This window comes from Mustelus asterias, chromosome 8 (genome assembly GCF_964213995.1).
Source record: "Mustelus asterias chromosome 8, sMusAst1.hap1.1, whole genome shotgun sequence".
Lineage (NCBI taxonomy): Eukaryota > Metazoa > Chordata > Chondrichthyes > Carcharhiniformes > Triakidae > Mustelus > Mustelus asterias.
In genome coordinates, this window is record NC_135808.1 from 28267092 (window position 1) to 28289857 (window position 22766).

Below are 22766 nucleotides of genomic sequence, written 5' to 3' on the forward strand. Positions count from 1 at the left end.
AATTTCAACTGTGTATGTCAATTGTCACCATCTCCCCAATATTTGATACATTTTCCGGAGGCATAATGGATCCTATGCATCCTCTCTGGACATTGTGGGTTCATGATGAGTGGTATTGACTCTTTATTGCTGTTGTAATCTCTGAAGTGTATCACCTGGGGTGTGCCTGTCTAGTGCAGTCTGGGAGGGAGTTATTTGTAATTTGTCATGTGTCTACCTGTGAGTTTGGATATTACAGCCAGGCTGCCTACTTAACCCTTTCCGTTCTTTCCTATTTTGCTGCAGCCCAAGCTTCCTGGGAGCCCTCGACAAAAACCTAAAGTCAGAGTCTAACCCAGTTTGAAAGGTATGTACCATTTCCTATGTTCAGGGTCTAATCCCCAGTTTAAAAGGATATGTAACATGAACTCGGGTCTTGGTCTAACCCCCAGTTTGAAGCGGTATGTACCATTCCCTAGGGTCAGGGTCTTACCTCCAGTTTACAAGGTATGTAGATTTCCCCATCGCAGACTGACTTGACTCTGATCTGTTTCAGTCTCTCTCAGTCACTCCTCAGATGTTTCAAACTGAGGACTAAACCAACTAAACTCTCATCTCGTCACTGGATTTTACCCTGGTCACATTGAAGTTAAACTCCTGAGAAATGTTGAGCCATGTTGGCACATTTTCCACTGGCATCTTGCGCAAATATAATGTCACCTACCTGCTCAGGAGATGGACTCAGGTACACCCGATGGACAGAGCCAACAACTCATGAAGATATGAGCACAGCAACAAACAAGTAGTGAAAACCAGAGCTTGGGTAAGAGGAACAGTGACTGCAGGGATAGTGACTGGCTTTAAGGTTAAAAGATATTTGTAATCAATTATTCTTATTTGCCTTCCAAATTTAATAAGTAACGTTCTTCAATATTTCTGCTATTTGCTTGAACATTTGCTCCACTGTCTCCTTGTCATTATTTGGTAGCCTGCAGTAATTCCAAGCATTCCCACTTTTCATCTCTGTGCCTTCAACATTCTAGGCACTAACCACTGGGATTGTTTCCCTTCGCCTCTCAACTGCCTACCTCACTTTACTCCTTTAAAATACCTCTTAAAACCCATTTCTATCAGAACACTTTTGGCCAACTGCTTGACTATCTTTGCATAACTTGGTGTCATACTCGGTTTCATCATGCTTCAATTAAATTTTCTTTTCTTCATTCCTAGGAAATGGGCTTTTTATTGTCCATCCCTAGATGCCCTTGAGAAGGTTGTGGTGAACTGCCTTATGGAATCGCAGCAGCCCAGAGTCTGTGTGTTCAACCACAATGCTGTTAGGCAGGGAATTCCAGGATTTTCACCCAGCACAAATGAAGAAACGGCAATACATTTTCTAATCAGAATGGAGGGTGTCATGGAGGGCAACTTGCAGGTGGTGGTGTTCTCATGTATCTACTCCCCTTGTCCTTCTGGATTGAAGTCGTCGTGAGTTTGGAGGGTGATTTCTAAGGATCTTTGGTGAATTTCTGCAGTGCTACAGTAAAGGCACAATACAAATAAAAGTTGCTATGGTATACATCAAGCAGTGTAATGGCTCTTGGATTGTGCCTTAACAATAGCTAATTAATTTATAAAAGTGAATTAAAATGGATGCTGGAATCTGAAACCAAAAGAGAAAATGCTGGAAAATCTCAGCAGGTCTGGCAGCATCTGTAAGGAGAGAAAAGAGCTGATGTTTTGCGTCCAGATGATCCTTTGTCAAAGCTAAAAGGCACAGAAAGTGGGAGATATTTATACTGCAGGGTGAGGGAACGAAAGCTGAGTTATACTTTGCTTCCAGTTTCCACACCTCCAACACCTTCACCTGGTCCATCTCAGACACTTCCCTTCCCTTTCTTGACCTTTCTGTCTCCATTTCCAGCAATAGACTATCCACCAATATCCATTACAAGCCCACTGACTCCGACAGCTAGCTGTATGAAAGCTCTTTATACTCCATCCCTTTCTCTCAGTTCCTTCCCCCTCCCCCCCCCTCCCCCCGTCACATTTGTTCCAATGATGCCACTTTCCAAAGTGATGCTTCTAATATGTGCTCCTTTTTCCTCAACTATGGATTCCCATCTACTGTTGTTGACAGGGCCCTCAACAGTGTGCAGTCAATCTCCCGCACCACGACTCTCACCCGCTCCCCCCCTCCCAGAACAAGAATAGAGTCCTCTTCTTCTCACATTTTACCCCACCAGCCTCCACGTGCAAAGCATAATCTTCCGCCATTTTCACCAACTCCAGCGTGATGCCACCACCAAACACATCTTCCCTTCACCCCCTCTGAAGGCACTCTGCAGAGACTGTTCCCACCAGGATAACCTAGTCTGCTCCTCCACTATACCCAACACCTCTTCCATCATCATGGCATCTTCCCATAGAATCGCAGAAGGTGTAACACCTGTCCCTTTACCTCTTCTATGTTTACCATCCAAGGTCGAAAACATTCATTCCAGGTTAAGAACCGTTTCACTTGCACTTCTTTCAATTTGGTGTATTGCAGTCGCTGCTCCCAATGTGGTCTCCTCTATATCAGAGAGACCAAGCATAGACTGGGTGATCGCTTTGCTGAGTACCTTCGGTCTGTGCGCAATCAGGATCCTGACCTTCTGGTTGCTTGCCATTTTAACACACGATCTTGCTCCTATGTCCACATGTCTGTCCTTGGCCTGCTGCAATGTTCCAGTGAAGCTCAACGCCAACTGGAGGAACAACATCTCATCTTACGACGAGGCACTTCACAGCCTTTCAGTCTCAACATCAAATTCAACAACTTCAGTTGATTTGCTCTATTTGTTTTCATTTTATTTTATTTTATTTTTTACTGTTCTCTAACTTTTATTTCTTTATTGTTTTTCTTCATTTTTCTTCTCCCCCCACATAATCCCCCTTCCCTGACCTTTTTTCCCCCTTTGCTTCGGGTTTTCTAAATGTTACCTCTGTCCCATCCATTTCCCCCCCGCCCCCCAACATCTTCATCTGTCATAGCTTACCCTCTCATTTTAGCTTCTCTGCCGTTTGGCCATTCATACCCTTTATTCTCTCTGTGGACAACCATTAGCCGTCTTTTCCCCTAGTTTCTGTGGCTATGACTCATCTTCCGTTCCCTCACCCTGCAATATAAATATCTCCCACTTTCTATGCCTTTTAGCTTTGACAAAGGGTCATCTGCAGTCGAAACATCAGCTCTTTTTTCTCCTTACAGATGCTGCCAGGCCTGCTGAGATTTTCCATCATTTTCTCTTTTGGCGAATTAATTTATGTCTGAATTCTCCAGACCATCTTTTCTTTCCAGTGCTGTGATAGTATCTTTCATCCACACTGTCACGATCTTTCCTTTCTCGAACAACCTTCTACCTCCCATCACTCTGATTCCATTAATCCAATCTGAAACTGGTCTAGGGATTAACTTTCTGTGGGTGACCAGAAATTATTTTGGAAGGATGTATAATTTCAGCGTCTTCAGTCAAGCAATAACTTGCATTTATTGAGCTCTTTTTAATTTCAACATCCAAAAATGCTTCAGAGGAATGTAGCAAAGTCACATTAATCCTGCCGAAACTACAAAATGTTCTGTTAAAACTGCCCATTGCATCACATACTCAAACCAAATTCAATCTTGCGTCCATTTTGGTACAATTCCTTGGAATGAACAGCAACAGTGGTTATTCATTTATCTCCTTGTTTCTCCCACAGACAGGACATTCCTAGTTACTCCTTCATCTCAAGAGGGAACAGATTGGGGTTTGATTGTTATTGAACCCACCATCACTTTGATTATTCTTGGTGCAGTTGTGTGGAAGAAGAAAGAGGTAAGAAATGAGAACACAGACTGCCGCTCCCAGTTACGAGCAGCTTAAATTGTTGCAGCACTCACCATAGAACCACAGAAAAGTTACAGCACGGAATCCCATCGACAATGACAGCCGGAATACACACAGGTGCCCTTTCTAATCCCGCACAGCCCATATCCCTATAGTTTACAAGTTAAATTGCAGATTAGGTACTTTTTAAAGCATTTAGGGTCTTTGCCTCCATCATTACCTTGGGCAGCAAATTCCCTTTGAGTAAAAAAAGTTCTTCCTCATCTCGCCTCTACACATACAGCCACTTATCATGAATCGTTCTAGAATTGTCCACCAAGGGGGGAAAAATATCCTGTCCACTCCTATCTCTTCCCCTCATAACTTTGTACACCTCTATCAAGTCACCTCTCAACCTTCTTTGTTCGAAACAAAATAACCCCAACCTATCCAATCTCTCCTCATTCCTGCACTTTTCTTGCCCTGGCAACATTCTTGTAAACCTCCTCTGAACTCTCTCCAGAGTAATTCCATCCTTCCTTTAATATGGTGACTAGAACTGCACACAATATTCCAATTGCTGCCTCACTAGTGTTTTATACAATTCCAACATTATATCCACACTTTTATATTCTATCCCTTTGCCGATGCCGTAGCAGTCCATATATTTTCTTTATAAACTTGTCTACTTGAATGTCTGCCTTTAACAAGCTGTGTTATTTGGATGCAAAGATCTCTCAGTTCATTGACCTCCCTTCATAGTATATTCTCATTAATTGTGTAATCCCTATTCCTGTTTGACCTTGCTAAATGAAGTAACACACATTTCTCCATGTTAAAATTCATTGCCACTTTACTGCCCACTCCACCAACCTATCAATATTGTTAAGTAGATTATAGCTATCCTCCATACTATCTATTACTTGGCCAATCTTTGTCATCTGCAAATTTCCAATCTTGCACACCCCCACCCCAAGTTCATGTCTAATTCATTAAAATGTAACACAAACAGCAAAGCTCCATGCCGAACCCTGTGGAACACCACTTGAAACAACTTTTCACTTTAAAGACATCCATTGACCATTACCCATTATTTTCTGTTACTAAGCCAACTTTTGATTTTGTTTGCCATATTACCCTGTATTCCATCAGCTTTTACTTTTTTGACCAATCTGCCATGTGCAACCTTGTCAAATGCCTTGCTAAAGTCCATGTACACATCGTCCACTATGCTATCTTCAACAATCCTCTCTTGGCACTTCCTCAAATTATTCAATCAAACTTGTGAGCCCAGACCTTCTTTTGACAAATCCACATTGACCATACCTGACATGTCCGTGCTTTTCTACTTGAAAATTAAGCATACCTCACAGGATTGATTCTACTATTCTGCCCACCAATGCTATAAGACTAACTGGCCTATAGTTTTTTGGCATTTTGTTCAATCCCTTTTTAAAGAATGGAACTACTTTTGCATTCTCCAGTCCTCTGTACCTCCCCTGTATCCAGTGAGCATTGAAAATCACCCTCAGACAATCTGCTAACTCCACTTTAACCTCCTCCAGCAACATTGGAAACCGTCCAACTAGACCTGGTGACTTATCAACTTCCAAGGATTCAAACCCTTTGATACCTCCTCTCTCTTAATGATTGTCCCATCCAGTATCTCACTATGTTCCTCCTGGACTAGAAAATCTGCATCATCCCTCTCCTTTGTAAACATGGGAGATAAATATGCATTTAAAACCCTTCCCACTGACTGCATCTCCACACAAGTTCCTTTCTTCATTTCTGATAGGTGCCACTTTTTCATTAACTAACCTTTTACCATTAATATATTGGTAAAACATTTTTGGGTTTTCTTTAATTTAACTTGCTAATCTTCTTTTATATCTTCTCTTTAATTTACTTATTTCTTTTTTTACTTCCTCTCTGCACTTCCTATATTCATCTAGGCTCTCTGCAATGCTTAGTTCTTTGTCCTTACCATACACATTATTTTTCTGTTTGACTTTCTCCTGTATTCTTCTCGGCATCCTGGGGGTTTGGATTTGGCAATACCACTCTTATTTTCAGAGGGGACATGTCTACATTGTACATTTAGGATCTCACTTTCTAGTGCGTCCAACTGGTTTTTCAGTGTTTTGTCCCCGAGCAGTGCTGTTCAGTCCAACTCAGCCCAGTTCCATCTCATTCCTGAAAACTTTGCCTTTCCCCAGTTCAAAACTTTTGTTCCTGTTTTATCTTTGTCCTTTTACATGGTAATGCCAAATCTAACTGAATTGTGATCATTATCACCGATATGGCTCGCCAACTATCACTTAACGCATTTGTCCTTATTCTTTCCCAAGGCTATGTCTAGAATTGCATCTCCTCTTATTGGATTTGTCACTAATTGGTTGAAAAGGTTTTCGTGGACACACTGCAAAAACTTTTCTCCCTCAGTGACCCTTGTATGGTTTGAATCACAGTTTCTATAGGAGTAGGTAAAGTCTCATGCGATTCTTGCCCTCTTCTTCTTGCGGGCACAAATTTGCCTAAGTATTTATGATTGATTCTCCCTTTCCCTATTTGGGGGTCTGTAATATACTCAAAGAAGAAAGAAAAAAACGTACAGGATAGGAACAGTCCCTTCGACCCTCCAAGTCTGCACCGATCATGATGCCTGCCTGAACTAAAAGCATATGCACTTATGGAATCCATATCCTTCCATTCACATCCTATTCATGTAGTTGTTTAGTTGGTTCTTAAATGCCACTATTGTACCTGCTCCCATCACAGGCAGCGCGTTCCAGACATTCACCATCCTCTGTGTAAAAAACACTTGCCTCGCATATCTCCTCTAAACTTTTCCCCACACATCTTAAACCTATGTCCCTTAGCACTTGATATTTCTGCCCTAGGAAGGAGCATCTGACTATCCACTCTGTTCATGCCACTCAATCGTGAAAAGCTCTATCAGGTCGCCCCTCAACCTCTGTTGGTCCAGTGAGAACAATCTGAGTTTATGCAACCTCTTCTCCTAGCTAATGTCCTCCAGACCAGGCAACATCCTGGTAAACCTCTTCTGTATGCTCTCCAAAGCCTCCACATCCTTCTGGTAGCATGGCAACCAGAATTGTGCACAATATTCTAAATAGGCCGAACTAAGTTTCTGTACAGCTGCAGTATTACCTTCGAATTTCTATACTCAGTGCCCTGACCAATGAAAGCAAGCATGCCATATGCCTTCTTGACTACCGTATCTATATGCATGGCCACTTTCAGTGATCAGTGGACAAGTACGCCCAGATCTCTCTGCCTGTCAATACTCCTGAGGTTTCTACCATTTACTGTATAATTCCGACATGCATTGTACCTGCCAAAATGCATTATCTCACACTTGTCTGGATTAAACTGCATCTGCCATTTATCCGCCCAAGTCTCCAACCAGTCTATATCTTGCTGTATCCTCTGGCAATCCTCTTCATTATCCCCAACTCCACCAGTTTTGTGTCATCTGTGAACCTACTAATTACACCAGCTACATTTGCCTCCAAATCATTTATATATATGACGAACAACAAAGATCAAAGAACTGATCCCTGTGGAACACCGTTAGTCATGATGTGGAGATGCCGACGTTGGACTGGGGTGAACACAGTAAGAAGTCTCACAACACCAGGTTAAAGTCCAACAGGTTTATTTGGTAGTAAATACCATAAGCTTTCGGAGCGCTGCTCCTTCGTCAGACGGAGTGGAAATGTGCTCTCATTTCTACTCTTCTATGGCCAAGCCACTTCTGTATCCATCATGCCAGCTGTCCTCTGATCCGGTAAGAAGTCTCACAACACCAGGCTTATGTCCAACGGGTTTATTTGGTAGCACGAGGTTTCAGAGCACAGCTCCTTCATGATGAAGGAGCAGTGCTCCAAAAGCTCATGCTAGCAAACAAACCTGTTGGACTTTAACCTGGTGTTGTGAGACTTCTTACTGTGCCCACACTAGTCCAATGCTGGCATCTCCACATCATGGCTTCCAGTACATGGTGTGACTTCACCTTTCATACCAGTAGTGTGTGTTAAATCTATCAGTTGTGGTCCAGCAAGAAAATATGATGCATGTCCAGCTTCTTCGCAAACTCATTTTATTCTCTTTAACAACTCCATATACACACAACCAACACAATGTCACCTGTAACCTCTTTATATATCCAAGTAACTTCCTTTAAATGATTAACATCCATTTTATGGCTTAAGTAGAAGGTGACTGTTAACCCATTCCTAACAGTGTGACTGCCACTTTTTTTTTATTTCTAAGCTCAACCAATAGAGCCTTTGATTTAATTTGATTTCTTATTGTCACACGTATTAACATACAGTGAAAAGTATCGTTTCTTGTGCGCTGGACAGACAAAACATACCGTTCATAGAGAAGGAAACGAGAGAGTGCAGAATGTAGTGTTACAGTCATAGCTAGGGTGTAGAGAAAAATCAACTTAATGCAAGGTAAGTCCATTCAAAAGTCTGACAGCAGCAGGGAAGAAGTTGTTCTTGAGTCAGTTGGTATGTGACCTCAGAATTTTGTATCTTTTTCACGATGGAAGAGTGGGGTGCGTGGGGTCCTTAATTATGCTGGCTGCTTTGCTGAGGCAGCGGGATGTGTAGACAGAGTCAATGGATGGGAGGCTGGTTCGCGTGATGGATTGGCTACATTCACGACCTTTTGTAATTCCTTGTGGTCTTGGGCAGAGCAGGACCCATACTAAGCTGTGATACAACCAGAAAGAATGCTTTCTCTGGTGCATCTGTAAAAGTTGGTGAGAGTTGCAGCTGACATGCCAAATTTCCTTAGTCTTCTGAGAAAGTGGACACATTGGTGGGCTTTCTTAACTATAGTGTTGGCATGGGGGCCTTGTTTGTTGAACATTTCAGTATGTCATCCCATCTCACAATGAGAATTGATCTTTAACCATTCGTGCTACTCCACCTCCTTTTTTTTCTCCCACTCTATCTGAAGACTCTATAACCAGAAATATTGAGCTGGCAATTTTGCACCTCATTTAATCAAGTTAAATGAGTTGCAAAATTAAGGAAGTTGAGCAATGACTTCCTACTGCCATGTGTCAACCTGTGCCCTTAACTCATCTTTTTTGTAATGCTCCTCACATTGATATATTAACAGTTTTTAACCCTGCCAATTTCCCTTACTGGACACTTGTTAAACTTTCCATCTCCTGTGATGCCAAGTTTATCTACTTCACGAGCTAATGTTTTACCTCCATTTTACTGATCTCTAAATGCCCTATCTGATCCTATTCCTTGGATCCCATCTCCATTGCACGCCAGTTTAAATACACCCCCAACAGAACCAGCAAAAGTCCCAAATGGACAAACAACATTCCCCAGTCATATGAGAGGTGTGGGGGAGGAGGGGGGTGGAGGAGGGGAAGAAGAAGGAGAGATTAACAGCAGCTGAACTCTCACTAAACCAGGATATAAACAGCAATTACTGCATGCTTAAAGTGTCAAGTGGTACATCTACTGAGTTTCATTGATAACTTGCTGCTTCTTCACTTCAGATTTATGCAGGTTTCTCACTCAGTGAAAGCTGGTTGTTAATCTGTGAAGGACACAAGCCTCAGTGGTAAAGTAAGGAGCAGGAGCAGACCATCCAACATTCAAGCCTACTCTGCTATTCAATGTGACCATGGCTAATCTTCTGCCTGAACTATATTTTCCCATCTCCTCCCAATATCCCCTCATTCTGTGTGATCAAAAACCTGTTTATCTCATCTTTGAGTATATTCAAGATGGAGAATTCACAACCCTGAGTCCGAAATGAATGCCCACTTTCTCTGAGCATGTGACCTTGCATTCTAGGTTTCCCAGCCAAGGGAAGCTACCCTAAAGTGTCTACCCTGTCCGGCCACTATCAGAATCATGATTTTTAAAAAATTCATTCATGGGACATGGGCATCGCTGGCTGACCAGCATTTATTGTGCTTCCCTCGTTGCGCTTGAGAAGATGATGGTTAGCTGCCTTCTTGATTCATTGCAGTACATTTTCTGTGGGCTGACCCACAATGCCTTTATGGAGGTAATTCCAGGACTTTGACCCAGCGAATGCAATGGAACGGCGATATATTTCCAAATCAGGATGGTGAGTGCCTTGGAGGGGAACCTGCAGGTGGTGGTGTTCCCATTTATCTGCTGCACTTGTCCTTCCAGATGGATCTGGTCGTGGGTTTGAAAGGTGCTGTCTAAGGATCTTTGGTGAATTGCTGCAGTGCATCTTGTAGATAGTATACACTGCTGCTACTGAGCGTCAGTGGTGGAGGGATTGAATGTTTGTAGATGTGGTGCCAATCAAGTAGGCTGCTTTGTCCTGGATGGTGTCAAGCTTCTTCAGTGTTGTTGGAGCTGCACACATCCAGGCAAGTCCATCACACTCCTGACTTGTGCCTTGTCGATGGTGGATAGGCTCTGGGGAGTCAGGAGGTGAGTTACTCGCCACAGTATTCCTAGCCTCTGACCTGCTCTTGTAGCCACTGTGTTTATGTGGTGAGTCCAGTTGAGTTTCTGGTCAATAGTAATCCCAAAGCTGTTGATAATGGGGGATTCAGTGATGGTTACACCATTGAATATAAAGGGGCGGTGGTGAGAGTTTCTCTTATTGGTGATGGTCAATGCCTGGCATTTATGTGGCGTGAATGTTACTTGCTACTTGTCAGCCCAAGCCTGGATATTGTTCAGATCTTGTTGCATTTGAACATGGACTGCTTCAGTATCTGAGGAGTCACAAATGGTGCTGAACGTTTTGCACTCATCAGTAAACAACCCCACTTCTGACCTTATGATGGAGGGAAAGTCATTGATGAAGCAGATGAAGATTGTTGGGCCTAGGACACTACCGTGAGGGACTCCTGCAGAGATGTCGTGGAACTGAGATGACTGACCCTCCACAACCACAACCATCTTCCTATGTACCAGGTATGATTCCAACCAGCGGAGAGTTTGCCCCCTGATACCCATTGATTCCAGTTTTGCTTGGCCTCCTTGATGCCACACTCTGTCGAATGCGGCTTTGATGTCAAGGGCTGACACTCTCACCTCACCTCTGGAATTCAGCTCTTTCGTCCATGTTTGAACCAAGGCTGTAATGAGGTCAGCAGCTGATTCATGTATGTTTCAATGGAATCACTTCTCATTCTTTTATACCCCAGAGAGCTTAGAGCAAATTTACGAACCATCTTATAGGACAACCATATCATGTTTGGATGTAATCTAGAGTACTTTCGATGCATCACCTCCAAGGCAAGGTTTTTCTTTCTTCAACAGTGGAAACTAAAACTATGCAAATTATTTCATGTGTGTTCTCATCAAAGCAATTGTCCTGTATTCTGTTACTTGATTCCTCTTGTGATAAAGACCAGTACACCGTTTATCTTTCTCATTGATTGCTGGACCTGCATGATAACTTTGTTTCACTTGTATGAGCACACTCAGGTCCCTCTGAATATCACTATTTACATGTTTCATGCCTCTTAAAATGTATTCTGCTTTTCCATTCTCACAACCAAAGGGAATCACTTCAGGCTTCTTCAAATTCCCCTCTGGGTGACACCTTTTCTCCACTGACGTAATCTTTCTCGACATTTTTGTAGCCTCTGTGTCTTCCTCACAGTTTACGTTCCCACCTAGCTTTGCAGAGCACACTTGGATTCACCACTTTCAGAGTCTTTATCCAAGTCATCAGTATGGATTGTGCATAGCTTGGATCCTAACACCGATCCTTGTGAGTCTGCAATAGTTACAGCCTGCTGACATAAATTCTGTTTATCCCTAAGCTTTGTTTACTCTCCATTAACCCATCCTCAATTCAGGCTCATACATTTCCCCAAGTTTATGGGCACTTATGTTGCACGTTTATGGCCAAGAAGAGAAGGCCATCCAGCATATCCATTCCATGCCAGCACTCCGACTGAGTAAGTCCCATTCCTTCAATCTGGGTTAATTTGTCTGCAAGTTTATTTTGTTCAACTGCACAACAAATGTCCTTTTGAAATCATTGTTTCTGTTTCCTCAACTGTTGAGGGCAGAAATTTCCAAGCCATTGCCACTCACTGCTTCAAAGCATTGCTCCCCTCATCCACCTGCACGTCTTTCCCCAAATCTTAAATCTGTGCCCAAGTCACAAGCCAATGGGAAGAGCATGTTCCTTGTCTACCTGCTCCAGGCCAATCATTAATCTTGTGCACCTCTATTAAATCTTCCCCTGATCTCCATTGCTCCATGTAGAACACCACCAGACTCTCCAACTTCATATCGAAAGTGGAAACCCCCTTAGCCGCCCATCCTTGCCATTCCTGGAATCATTCTGAACCCTCTCAGTGAACTTCACAATTTTCCTAAAGACCAGAACTGGACACAAGATCCCGGCTGGGGCCTAACCAGAACTTTATGCAGGTCCTGCAGCAACTGGTTCAGAAGCATTGGGGTAGGCTATCAGGCGCTGAGCGTTTGTCCAAATTTAGATCTTCAATTTCCCTATTGACATTAATCATCTGAAGTTACTCAAGTTTATTATCCCTAGGTTTTTCTCTATTGATATGTAATTTGTGTCTCCTAATATTAAAAACAATGTATTTCTTCAATGTCTCTGCTGTTTCCTCGTTTCGTCTATCTCTGCCTCAAAGGGCCAATGTTTATTTCAGCTACGCTGTTTCTGTTTGTATATTTGAAGAAATACATTATTTCAATTGTGTTACAGTAGTATACAAAATATATTCCTGGAATATTGCCATATTCGTTTTCCCATTTTATCAAATTTTCTTTGCTGTTTAAAAGGTACTTTATTTTTTGCAGCATGCTAAGTCTTTTACATTAATATTCATAATTTACCTAATAGGCCTGGGATCCTTTGCTTCTCATTTTTGTTAGAACAATTTTGCCACTGTTTATTGCCAGAAAATTGAGTCTATTTACCCTATTAATTCTAGGCAGCTCTCCCCTCGTAGTTAAGTATTTGATAACTTGATAATTATTGCTTGGATTGAGTATGTAACTTTCAAACTTTATTGTCTTATGATCACTTTTTCCAATAGATCTTTACTGTGAAATTAGTACTTTTTCCTCTTTATTTGCACAATTTTAGATATAAACTAATGTCATCCTCAGTTTTTTTTCACAACTTGTTGTGCCAGGAAACTGCAATGAAAGCATTTTACAAACTAATTTGCCAGACCACCTTTGCCACTTGTTTCAACCAAAACGAAGAATAAACTTTCCTGCAGTCGTATTTCCTTCATTACAACCTTGAATTATTTCTTTCTTAATACGCTGTCTATTGGTTACAATTTGAGGGGTTGTAAACTCTTCCCTCCAGCATTTTTGGACTCTTGCTGTCCCACCATCCACAATTCTACATTCCCTACTGTGTTCAAAACTCAGAGACTGAAACATAAACGCTGTTTTTTTTCGCTCTCTCTCCACAGATGCTGCCATACTTGCTGAGTATATAAAACAGTATTTTCGTAGTAGATAACTTGAGTGTTGCTCAAAAGGAATACTGTGAAAGCTTTTCGTCTAACACGGTTCAGGAAAATTCACATGAATACCAAACTGTAAAGTGAAGAGCAATCAATACTGCACGAGAACAGACGTGATGATGCATTTCAGAAAGACAGACAACAGAGAAAATGAGTATCCCTGATACCAAAGGTTGATGTGAGGGCATATTGTTTTTATTTAAAATTTTCAACTTTTGATTATCTGATAGATGGGTGATGTTATGAAGGTGAAAACGGGCTGCAGGAATTAGCTCAAATTACTGAAGTAAAATCTGCTGACAAAACCTTGGGCAACCAGCTGAAAAACTCAATGGGGAAAGACCAAAGTCTATACTTCATTACACCAAGACTCATTTCGAGGATGGTAGGATTGTCATATGGGGAGATGTTAGGTCAACAAGAACTATTCTACTGGAGTTTAGAAGAATGATAGGGGATCACACTGAAACATTGCAAATTTTGACAGGACTCAATGCATGGATGTTGTTACCTCTGCCTGTGGGCTTTGAACCAATGGGCACAGTCTCAGTGTAGGGCGATTGGGATGAGGAGAAACGCCTTCACTCAGATGGTGGTGATCCTGTGGAATTCTCTAGCACAGAAGGCTGGAGGCCAAATCAATGAATATATCTGGGAAGGAAGCAGATAGATTCCTGTACTCAAGAAGGTTTATGCACAATCTGAATATATGGGTAGGCCACAGGGCACTAAGATGAAGACAAACATCTTTACTAAGTGGGTTCCAAATCTGTGGAGTTCTCTACAATAGGAGGTGAAATCACTGAAATAGCTGAGAAAGAAAAATAGATTTCTAAACACTAGAAGGGCTAGAATACAAAGCATAGGAGCTTGACACTGAGATAGATGATGAGCCGTGATTATATTGAATTTTGGAGCAATTTCACAGGACTTAATAACCTACTCCTGCTCCAATTTTCTCTCTCGGTTTCCACAAGATCCTGACAGATCTGATGTTGGCCTTAACTCTCTATTCTTAGCTGCCTCTCATTGCATTTCACTCAGCCATCAGTGTACAATCTATGTAATAATGTTGAATACAATAATGACCCAGCCTCCTCTACCCTCTGGGGGAAGATAATTCCAAAGGTTAACAATGTTTGATATGCCTTCTTAACTGTGGCATCAATGGGAGACCCCTTATGTTCAAACTAAAGTACCCCGCGATGGGAAATATCCCACCAGCATCTAGCTTGCCAAGCCCCCTCAAACTTCCTGTTTCAAGAAGAAACTTTCCATATTATGTAGAACAGTTATTTGTTGCTTTAGTTTGGCAAGCTGAATCACGGCATTCTCTTTGTCTCAATCGTTATTTTGTAAGGCCAGTGGTTCAATGCTAATTCGAGACAAAGTCCTTTTTTTTAACCTCTTCTTGCGCCTTTATCTTTGTCTTGTGTCTTCTGGCTCACATAAAACATTCCCAAACGTTGTCAGCTCTCGCATTATATACTAAGGTCCCATGCAGTTATTTTATGAATATTAATTTCAAAGCAAAGGAGAAAAAAACTCATCTAAAATTCCATCCTGTCATCCAAGAAACCATCCCAATAGTACGTCGAATTAACTTTAACATATATATCTCGATTGGGTACAACAGAATTAGTGTAAATTATAATCTACACGTCTATATATGGCTGTCTATCAATATATGAGATTCGAACACGGTATTTATGTGGCTGTGGTAAAAGTGATTTAGAGAAGGGCACTATTATGAAAAAGTTCAAACATTTTAGTGATTTTTCTTTTGTTACCTGCAACTAAATACTTCTGTGTGCTGATTGAAAATCAGAATGTCTGGCTATCTTTCTCCAGCTATGCTAGTCCCTGCATATAGGTGTCCAGCTGTGCATATCTGTCCATCGATGCAACTTCTTGCATACACCAGAACAGTTTCGCTTGTTAGAGCTGAAAGATGTTGGATTTGGCTCTGAACGTCTCACCATGGAAAACCGATTTTGAGACTCGGTGTTCGTGACAGCACGAAGCACTCCAAACAAAACTCGCACAATTAGATCCTCGTGAGAGTGAGCTGATTCTGTATATTCACGGATGAAAATTGAAAGGTTCCTGCAGGATTTTAGTGATTTTGTAATGGTTATTTTCCCTTGTCACTTGCGTGGTTCTGAATGGTGAAATATTTGTAAAAGTAAGTGAATGTATTTAATCTCTTTAACAGTTTCTCCAACCTGAGGCCAGGGTTTTAGATGTTTCTCTCCTGTAAGTTTTAAGTCTTTGTGACGAATCACGAGTTTCTTTCAACGAACTCCGAAATGTGATAATTTCTCTCTCTGTCGAAGGAGAAATGCCAATGGCAATTGATAATGAGTTTCTCCAACACCTTCTGATTATAGCAGTTACCAGCTACATCTGATGTGCAAAATGTCCTGTATCACATAATAAACTTTAGTGTGCTTCATAATGCTGTTTTTTAAAAAGTGATGAAAATAAGGGTTTCTCAGACAGTCAGTCCGGGAAAATGCGGCGTGCTCGAATGTAAAAATAAAGTTCCCTGACCGGGAATCGAACCCGGGCCGCGGCGGTGAGAGCGCCGAATCCTAACCACTAGACCACCAGGGAGAATTCAAACAGACAGTGGCCAGTGTGCACCAGGAGAACTGATCATATCTTGAAAAAGTAAATCGGCATTTGCATCCACTGAAGCGACGTTTCATGGTTTTTAACAATTACATAATCATTTGATGAATAAAAAATCGTTCAGATGTATGAAACCTCACTTTCATTTTTTGTGCCTGAACACGTGTTTTATGCACCATATGCCTGCCTTTGGGTATGTGTCTTTGTTTTATGCGTCTCTCTGCATGTACATATTTCGACACGTAGGTCTGTGTATTGAACTGTCCATGCTCATGTTTCTGCGCCTCATATGCTCGGCATTTTTAGATATCGGTTTTTAACGCTACCATTTTCTCCCGATCACCGCGTCTGATTTCTCTGGGCATAAAGGAATCATCCCAGCTTCCCGTTTTATGAATCCACACGTGTTTTTCTGCATGATATGTCTGCCTTTGGGTATATGTTGCTCCGTATCTGTCTGTGTGTCAATGTGTCTGCACTGATGCCTGTCTATTTAGCTGTTTATATTTCTACACCTTCCATGTTCTGCAGTTTTCGGGTTCCGATTTTATCCCTCGCATTCTCCCGATCGCAGTGACATGGACATATGAAGTTTACATTCAAACGTGACCGACAGAATGTTAAACAGATTGACAGCAAATAAATGTTTTCAAAGCTTTAAGCTTTACTGGAAAAAAATGCGATTTCCACCACGACGGAGCAGAGAACGAGTTCCTTATCGGTCTATTATTCCTTATCAGTCTCAATTAACACAGACAACTTGTGAAATATTTCTAATCTCCATCTCTCGCTCTCTCTCTCTCTCTCTTTGTCTCTTTGTCTGTCTCTGCCTTTAGTTTTCCTCTCCCTGTTTGGTTCCTCGTTCATTCATCTGGCATTCTCAACAAACATTCTCCCTATTTGCAGCTGAAATATGATGTCTGTTGTACGAAATACAGAGTAAGGCAACGCACCGTTTCTTTGTTAGTGCAGTGGTTAGTATCCCCATCTGGCACGCGGGAGACCGGGGTTCAATTCCCCCACGGGGAATTTTTACTGAAAGTCCCTATTCTTGTGATCACGTTGAAGCAGTTGACAAAAAGAAGAGGATTGAAAAAGTTGCAGAAGACGAGAGGCTTTCGAGGTGTGAAATGTGAGATGGTTTTCATGGACGCTCACGTGAAAGGAGAATAAGACTGCAGTAGCGGCCCAGGGCTTAAGGCGACGGGATGAAAATCTGTCACTGTTACCTCTTTTCATAACTAACTTAAACATTTAAATAATCATGCACAGAGATGAATGATATGCCGCTCTTCAACAACGTGGGTTGTTTTGCTCAATTCAGCTGCACGAACTGGCCAAATTTTTATTGGAAATAAAATAAAAGCACAGCCAAGAGAGGCTTCCTTCTTCAAGTTCTCGTTCTCACTTAATGTTTTCCACTCTGTGTGTTGGTTTTATTTTTCGGCCAGAAACTCAGAATAAAGATCACGCAGACACGGGGAAAACGTACGAACTCCACATAGGCTGTGAGCCAAATCGGCGATCGAATCTGAGTCCCTAGCACTGAGCCACAGCACTAACCACTATGATACCGTAATCGCCCCTCAACCTTCTAACTCTATAGAATTTAGAGCCAGAGTACTCAAAATGTCCTCATACGTCAACTTTTCCTTTCTCAGGATCATTCTCGTAAACCTCCACTGGGCCCTCTCCAAGACCAGCACTTCCTTCTTAGACACGAAGTCCAAAATTGCTCACAATACTCCCATGTGGTCTGATCAGAGACTTATAATGCCTCAATAGCACATCCCTGCTTTTGTATTCTAGTCCTCTCGAAATGAATGATATCGTTGCATTTGCCTTCCTCACTACCAACTCAACCTGCAAGTAAACCGTGAAAGAATCACGAACTAGCCCTCCCAAGTCCCGTTGTACCTTCGACATTTGAATTCTCTCCCCATTTGGAAAACAGTCTACACCTATATTCTTCCGACCAAGGTGCATAACTTCTGCATTCCATCTGCAACTACTATGCCACTCACCTATCCTGTCTCAGATCTTCTGCAGCTTCTGCAACTCCTCAAAACTACATGCCCCTCCACTTATCCTTGTATCATCTGCAATGCCTTCAGTTCTTTCATTTAGATCATTGATGTATTAAGTGAAAAGTTGTGTTCACAACACTCACTTGTTACTAGCTGCCATCCTGAAAAGCACCTCTTTATTCCCATTCTCTGCCGTCTGATAGTCAGCCAATCTTAAGTCCAGGCCAGTAACTTGCATGTAACCCAATGGTTTGTTAGCTCATGCAGCTGCCTCCTGTGCGACACCTTAACAAAGGCTTCCTGGAAAGCCAAAGAGACAACGTCCTTTCCTTTGTCCTACCTGCTCGTCACCTGCTCAAAGAATTCTCAAATCTCCACCCCTTGACAAAACCATGCTGGCTTCGCCCAATTTGCTGTGCACATCCAAGTACTCGGAAAGCTCATTCTGAATAATGGACACAAAAATCTTACCAACCACCGAGGTCAGGCTAACTGGCCTGCCATTTCCTGTTTTTCGCCTCCCCCTCTTAAACTGGAATGTTACACAAGCGAATTTCCAGTCCTCTGTGACACTGCCTGACTCCAGTGATTCCAGAAAGATCACCACTAATACCTTCACAATCTCTTTAGCTAACTCCCTTCCAATTCTGGGTTGTAGTCCATCTGCTTCATGTGATTTATCCACCTTCAGAGCTTTCAGCTTCCCGAGCTCATTCTCCTTAGTAATGACAACCACACTCACCTCTGCCCCTTGACTCTCTTGAATTTTTGAGCTGGTACTGTTTTCTTCGAACATGAAGACCGATGCAAAGTAGGTATTCGGTTGCTCCACCATTTCTTCCGCATTACTACTCCTCCAGCGTAATTTTCCGGCGGCACAATGCCGACTCCTGCCTCTCTCTCTTCGCCTCTATATATATCCAAGAAAATCTCTTGCACTTCTCTTTCATATGACTGCCTAGCTTAACGTGAAATTGAATCTTCTGCACCTTGTTGCTTTTTTTAGTTGTTCTCAGTTGGGTTTTAAAGGCTTTACAGTTCATTGGCTTCCCACGATTTTTCACCACGCTGTATGCTCTTCATTTTGCTATTATGCTGTCCCCGTCTTCACTTATCAGTCGTGGTTTCCTCGTCCTCACATTAGTATGCTCCTTCTTCCGTGGGATGAAATTAAATTGTGTTTCCAGATTTTCTCCCAGAAACACCTGCTATTGATATTCCACCAACGTTCCTGATAGGCTCTGTTTCCAATCATCTCTGGCCACCTCCAAAATCATCCCTCCTTAGTTACCTTAAGTCAACTCTAATACCGTTGGATCTGATGTCAGATTCTCCCTCTCAAACTACAGAGTGCATTCTATTATAATGCCAACCCGATTTTTCCAGTCCATTGCATCGTGAAGCCACCCATGATCACTGTAACATTGCCTTTCTTGCACGACTTTCGATCTCCTGCTGTATTTTGTGCCCCACGTCCCGACTACTCCTTGAAGGCCTGTACATAGCATCATCAAGGACTTTTTAACTTTTACCTCTCCTCTCCCCTCCAGATACACGTGCACACCGTCGAGGTTAAAGCCCACCTGTTGCTGATCTACGCATCGAGACATATAATCATCTTGCATCAGCTTATTAGAATCAAGTGACTGAATAAAATTTGAATGGATGGGTACAGGAGCAATTTTTAAATGATTTATTTTAAATGATTCTTCTTCAAGCATTCAGTTGCGGGATTACTGGACGGCAGCTGAGTACGTGGAATACAGTCGGAAAACTTTGGGGCTCAGTCCAAAAGTTCGTCCCTGGGTGGGCTCGAACCACCAACCTTTCGGTTAACAGCCGAACGCGCTAACCGATTGCGCCACAGAGACTTGAAACGCAGCGGCAATAACGTGCAAATAAAGGTTTCCATAAAGACAGATACTCTCGACTGCAGATACATTCACTTGGACTGCCGAAGTTCTCCGCGAACCGCGGCTGTGTCCCTTAAGCATTTTTTTGCCTTGTCTGTCACCACATATTCGACATGAAAAAGCGAAATACTGACGATAACTGAAATTTTATCCTGACCTGCAACATCCAATTTACTTTTCTCCATATTACCTGCCTCGTTTGCAAATATTTGCAATTTTCTTTTTTCGATTTATCACAAATATTAGGATTGTCTTGAAGCCAATAATATGTTGTACCTACTAATGCGCACAATTAAATTCGCAAAATACACCAAGCTTGACACTTTTTGATTTGTTTTGCGGTCAATTTTTTCCGACCGTCAAATGGCAACACTTTTTCAAGCGAAATTTGTCTTCCTTCATGTCTGCGAATGATGAACTTCTGACATGCAGGAAAGGACAGAGGCCGTTTATTAGAATCAAGGGTGACTTCTCTTTGCAGGTGGACTGGGAAAATAGGATTGGTATTATGATAGAATGCACCCTGAAGTTTGAGAGGGCAAATCTACAATCTAAAATGCAGAAGAGAACAGATCACGAACCCACTGCCGAACATCAAGCCATTGTTTCCAGGACTGTCAATGCCCTTATCTCCCCTGGACATCTTCCGTCCACAGCTTCGAACCCCAAGTCTCCCAACCCCGGACAGCCCGCTTCTAACATCTTCCACAAATCCACAAACAGGACTGCCATCGTGTCAGCCTGTTCCTGCCCCACTGAACTAATTTCCTTCTATCTTGAATCCATTTTCTCTCCTCGTGTCCAGTCCCTTCCCACCGACACCCATGATTCCTCCAATGCCCGACATCAATAATTCCAGTTCCCCGGCACAAACCGCCTCTCTTCACCATGGATGTCCAATCCCTCTAAAGCTCCATTCTCCACCGGGATAGCTTCAATGCTCTTCCCTCCTTGCTCGAAAAGATGTCTGAACAATCCCCATCCACCACCACTCCACCGTCTGGCTCAATTGATTCTCTCACTCAAGAATTTCTCCTTGAACTCGTCTCACTTCTTCCAAATAAAAGGTGTGGCAATGGGCACCCGCATGGCTGCCAGTTATGCCTGTCTCTTTATGGGTTTTGTGGAGCGCTCCATGTTCCATTCCTGCTCTGGCCCCCTCCCACAACTCCTTTATCGGCACACCAACGACTGTTTAAGTGCCACTTCATGCTCTCGTCTGCAGCTGGAAAAAATTACCAATTTTGATTCCAATTTCCAACCCTCTATCGCTTTCAAATGGTCCATCTCTGATACTTCTCTTCCCTTACTTGACCTCTGTCTCAATTTCTGAAGATAAACTGTCCACTAGTGTAGATTACAAGCCCATTGACTCCCACAAATACCCTGGACGACAGCTCTTCACAACCCACACCCTGCACGGACTCCATTCTTTCAGTTCCTTCACCTCCGCTGCATCTATTCTGATGATGCCAATTTTCTAAATAGTGCTGCTGATATGTCTTTTTACTCAATCGTAGTATTGGACCCACTGTGGGTGAAAAGGCTCTCAAACGCATACAATCCATCCCCCGGGCCGCTGCTCTCACATCCCCTCCCCTCACTCCCAAGAAAAAGGATAGGGTCTTCCTTCTCCTCACATTTCACCCCACCAGTCCCCACAGTCAAAGGATCATCTTACGTCAACTCCAACATGATACCACTACTCAACACATCTTCCTCTCACCCCTCCTGTCAGCATTCCACAGGGACTGTTCTCTCCGGGACTCCCTGGTCCACTCCTCCACCACACCCATCACCTGACCCCCTGCCCAGGGCACCTTCACTTGCAATCGTAGAAAGTTCAACACCTGCACATTTGCCTCCTCCCTGATCACCGTCCCAGGTACTAAACACCCCTTTCAGGTGACGCAGACTTCACATGTACCTCCTTCAATCTGGTCTATTGCATTCGCTGTTCTCAGTGCAGTTTACTCTACATCGGAGAGACCAAAAGTAGACTTGGTGAACACCTGGCTGAACACCTTTGGTTCATCTGCAAGCAGGACCGTGAACTTACTGTCACTTGCCACTTCAACACACCACACTGATCTCCTGTCCACATGTCAGTCCTTGGCCTTTTGCAATGTTCGAGAGGAGCCAACGCAAACTGGAGGAACAGCAACCCCTCTTCCGATTGGGCAATTTACAGTTGTTGAAATTGTGTTCAACAACTCCAGCACATGAACTCTCTCCTCGACCTTCACCCTTTTTTCATTTATTTTATTTCATTTTGTTTCATCCTATTCATCCATTTTATCATACACGTTCTCACCTCCATTTTCCACTTTCCATTCCACCTCTCCTTCTTGCACCGCACCCCCCCCCCCCTCCCCCAACCCCCCACTCTCTTTCAGGGCAACTGCCACATTCCTCAGGCAGTTATTTTACAATCCACAGCTCTGTTCTGCCATTCACGCATTCTGATCAATTAATGGACACTTTTAAACACCTTCGCAGCAGTCTTTGTCCTCATTTACATTATCTTTATCCCTCCCCCACTTTTAAGCACCTTCGCAGCAGTCTTTGGCCTCATTTACATTATCTTTAGCCCTCCCCCACTCCCTCCTCCACCCTCAGAGTATAGATCTCTGTGGATTCGCTTTGTTCTCAGCTCTGATGAATAGTCATCTTGACTTGAAACTTTGCCTCTCTACTCTCCCCATAGAGGCTGTCAGACCTTCCGAGATTATCCAGCATTTTCTGTTTTTGTTTGAGAACAGAGCCGGGTTCACAATGATGGTGAGGAGTAAGTTCAGTACCTTGATCGGAGAAATAGGGATAGAATGTTTTC

At 42.7% G+C, this 22766-nt stretch overlaps 1 long non-coding RNA gene and 2 other non-coding genes across 3 annotated transcripts in view; 1 reads left to right on the top strand and 2 right to left on the bottom strand.

The window, feature by feature from the left end:
• LOC144496970 (uncharacterized) overlaps window positions 1–15971 on the top strand; it is a 29915-nt gene extending 13944 nt beyond the window's left edge. The window contains exons 4-6 of the long non-coding RNA XR_013498488.1: window positions 286–346; window positions 3724–3839; window positions 9391–15971. This is a non-coding gene — a long non-coding RNA (uncharacterized LOC144496970). The remainder of the gene's footprint in view (window positions 1–285; window positions 347–3723; window positions 3840–9390) is intronic.
• On the bottom strand, window positions 15904–15975 carry trnae-cuc (transfer RNA glutamic acid (anticodon CUC)). The gene has a single exon. It is a non-coding gene; the product is annotated as a tRNA-Glu (tRNA).
• A 3842-nt stretch (window positions 15976–19817) lies between these two features.
• trnan-guu (transfer RNA asparagine (anticodon GUU)) lies at window positions 19818–19891 on the bottom strand. The gene has a single exon. It is a non-coding gene; the product is annotated as a tRNA-Asn (tRNA).
• Between the last annotated feature and the right edge of the window lie 2875 nt (window positions 19892–22766).